A 3658-nucleotide genomic window follows, 5' to 3' on the forward strand; every position below is an offset into this window, starting at 1 on the left:
CCTTCACCTTACGGCCACCCCCCGGCCGGCCCCGCCTCCGCTCCCCTCCCCTCGGCTCGGCTCCCCAGCCCCAGCCCGACCCGGCCGGCACGCCCTGCCCCACCGCCCGCCCCCGCTTCCTGCCGCCGCCGTACCTGCGCCGGTGCCCCCTCCCCGGCCGCTCTCCCCCGCTCCTCGGCCGCTCCTCCGGCAGCCGCCGCTTCCCTTCCACTGCATTCCCAGATTTCCTCTCTGGCAGAGGCATTGCTCCCGCCGAGCTTCCTTCCCTCTCGCTAAAAATAATAATTCAAAATAATAATAATAATAATACTGTTAAAAGCCCTCCCTTCCCGTTTCACTGTGGGAAAAGCCGGGGCGCTCGGCCGTCCCCCCCCCGGCGCCGCTGCGGAGAGAGGGGTGGGAGCGCTCCCCGGTGGCCCCGCACCCGGGGCAGCCCTCCTAGCTCCCGGTCACCTCCAGCAGGGGCTTCTCCCTCAGAAAACACGTGTTTAGGAAAGTGAGGTGTCTGCCCTCCTGCCCGCGGGTCCCCGGGGCCGGCCCCATAGCCTCTCACCGTGCCTTCGTGCACACGTTTTTCTGCCGCTCGGAACAGGATTTCTGGCAGCGTAAAAAGCTGCGAGAGGTTTGCGGCAAAAAATGCTGTTTTGAAAGAAGCGCCCTCCCGCAACTCGCCCCTTTTTTTTTCTTTTCTTTTTCTTCTGGAGTTAAAAGCGACTTCAGTGCTGCTGTGGCTTGGTCTTCACACATCCCACCGAGGATGGCAAAAATGAGGCAACAACCATCCAGCAAAAAACACACCGCGGGACGAATTGTATCACACTGCCACAGGGTCAGGGCTGGAGTTCCTGTTCCAGTCCATTCATTTGTCTTGTTTTATTTTCTCCACTTGTGCCAGCACATGTTGAACTGTTTGCTATAAACAATGCAGCTGAATGTGTGTGCAAATGTTATTTGAAAAAAAAAAAAAAAAGCCAGTTTTTAGGAATTTTTACAGCTGCTGGAAGCTGTAGAAGCACACACTGGCCACATGGCCAATGGACACAGCATGGCCATGGGGCAGCTGGATGGATCAGGAATGTGGTTAAGGCTGCAGCCACTGGGCCCTACTGCCCTGGAGCTGCTTGGGAGAAGGGTAACCAAAAAAGAGCCTTACCCGGTGTTTCTTGGCTGCTCTGGAGGTGGGTGTTGGTCAATCTGTGCCAGACCCAGGATCCCTTCCCATACCTGTGGCCCAAAGGCTTTATAGACCTAATTGGATGTTCAGTGTGGCTATAACTGTTGAGATTTTATCATGTCTTTAATTAGCTTGCTTTCTTTCCCTCTCTCTTAAATTACTCATGCAGCTCCTACCACCCCACCTTTCCCTCACATGGGCTGTGGCCACCATGCTCTTCTTCCTGCCATGTCTTGAACCTGCTGCAACCAGAACATTGGACATGAGACTTTTGGGACAAGGATTTGGTTGGAGGTGTTGGGGCTGGGGCATGCAGAGCACGAGGCTGAAAACGTCACCCAGACTTGGTGGGCGGGTGGTGACATCCATCACATGGTCCTCACAGGGAATCAGGAGATGCATGCCAGGCACGGCCAGCCTTGCCAGCAGGTTTTGGTGGAGCTGGGGTCAGTTTGGCCAAGGCTGTGTCTGGTCACCGTGGCAACACGGAGGAGGAGGGAGGGAACATTTGTGCAGCACCCCTGGGAGCCGTGGTGAGGCACTGCTGGGGTTGACTGGTTCATGGGTTTCACTTGGGCCTGTGTGCGTTTTCGATCAAACAGGGCTGTGGGGCTTCTTGTTGGATTGGCCAGAAAACAATTAGAGCTTGATCAGGATGTTCTGGTCGGGATCTGTGAATGGGGTGAGAGGAGAACAATGCAGCATTTGGAAGCCAAGTGTTTTCAGTGACATTCCCGTGCCCTCCGCTTGATCATTGAAGCATGTTAAGTATTGTGGTTTCAGTCAAAGAACTCCATGCTGAAAAGCCAGATGAGACTTGTATGGAGAGGAGTTTCTTGGCAGCCCGGAGCTCAGGGGATCATAGGAGTTGGTTGCCTCTGCCCAGTACAGTGGAGCTGTGGGGATTTCCCAGAACTGGATCAAGGGCTTCCAGCAGTGTAGCCCAATTGAACTCAGTCTCCTTAGGGAAAAGGAGCTGGTTTGAGATCCTGGTTTGAACTGGTTTGTGTGCTGCCAGGGGAAGAGGGGAAACACAGCCGCGGGAGGAATCCAGCCCGCTGCTTCCACTTCCACCGGAGGCGAGTGGGGAGCGGGGATGGCAACTGTGTTGCTTTTGGGCAACCACCACCAGTGGGTTCTGTAGCAGAAGCCATCGATCCCTACCCCCGATGAACGTGAGTATCACACAGCAGCAGGAGCTGCCTGCCAGTCTTTCCAGGTGTCAGACCCACCCAGTGTCAGTGTGTGAGGATGTGCCATTGTCACTCTGTCCTCACCTCGCAGCTGCCCGGCAGCAGCAGTGCAGCCAGCAGAGCAGATGACTGATGACTCCTGAAGCCTGGTGCCAACCTTAAATGGTTTATTAATGGACTGTGACCAGCTGGGGTAGGATGAGAAAAAAGGCTTAGATTCTGCTTTGTGTTCCTTAACAAGGGCTGGATTGTACCTGTGGCATCAAGCCGGACAGACTCACTGTTGGAGGTTAGGTGTCCTTCCTTTAGTTCTGGCTCACCTGTGGAATTTTTACCCATTAGTTTCTGGGAAAACCTGACTGCGGGTACTTGGTGGGTGCTTGAGAAAACACAAAGAGTTCGGCCGGGCCCAGGGGGGAAAGGGGAGGGTGAGAACAGAGCTCATTCCTCTGCTGATCCACCTCAGCCACCGGCCCAGGATCTCTGCTCATTCCTCTGCTGATCCACCTCAGCCACCAGCCCAGGATCTCTGCTCATCCCTGCTGTTCCAGCCGACTGTTCCTCAGAGCCCTGCAGGAGCACCGGGACTGGCTGCCCGAGGGGTTTGTGAAAACAAAGCCTCTCCTCCATCCCGTCTCAGCCGAGAAAGCTGTCACGGGGTCCCTGGTTCTGTTTTCTTGCTAATGCTGTAGTTATTGTTGTTTGTTTGCCTTGTTATACTAGTAAAGAACTGTTATTCCTATCCCCAGATCTCTGCCTGAAAGCCCCTTGATGTCAGAATTATAATAATTCGGAGGGAGAGGGTCTACATTTTCATTCCAAGGGAGGCTCCTGCCCTCCCTAGCAGACACCTGTCTTCCAAAACCGAGACACTCACACATCACATCTCAGTGATTTCATCAGCTGACAAACTTGTTTAAGTATGTTAGCTACAGCCTGACATCCTGGGATGGAGAAGAGAAATATATTCCCTAGCACGCAGTGGGAGGTTAGAGTATGTGGAAATATTGAGATTGCTCTGAGTGTCCGGGCTGCCCACCGACTGGGGTTGACACTGCTCACATGTGCTATTTCTGGTTGGCTTCAGGTAGTTGGCCTCCAAGGTGATGATTGCCAATTTCTCTGTTGTTGCTTTTGTGACAAAGTCTGTTTTTCCCCCGATGTGATAGCTCAGTTGGCTAAAGGGGATCTGTAAGAACAGGAAACGCACAGCTCTCCTGATTCACTTCTCAGGTATAATGTGTAGGCAAGACTTTAGGTTAAACCCGGAATTTGCGTGGTGATTGCTGAA

Source organism: Pseudopodoces humilis, chromosome 3 (genome assembly GCF_049639895.1).
Source record: "Pseudopodoces humilis isolate 2021_Gansu_Grassland_sample_001 chromosome 3, ASM4963989v1, whole genome shotgun sequence".
Lineage (NCBI taxonomy): Eukaryota > Metazoa > Chordata > Aves > Passeriformes > Paridae > Pseudopodoces > Pseudopodoces humilis.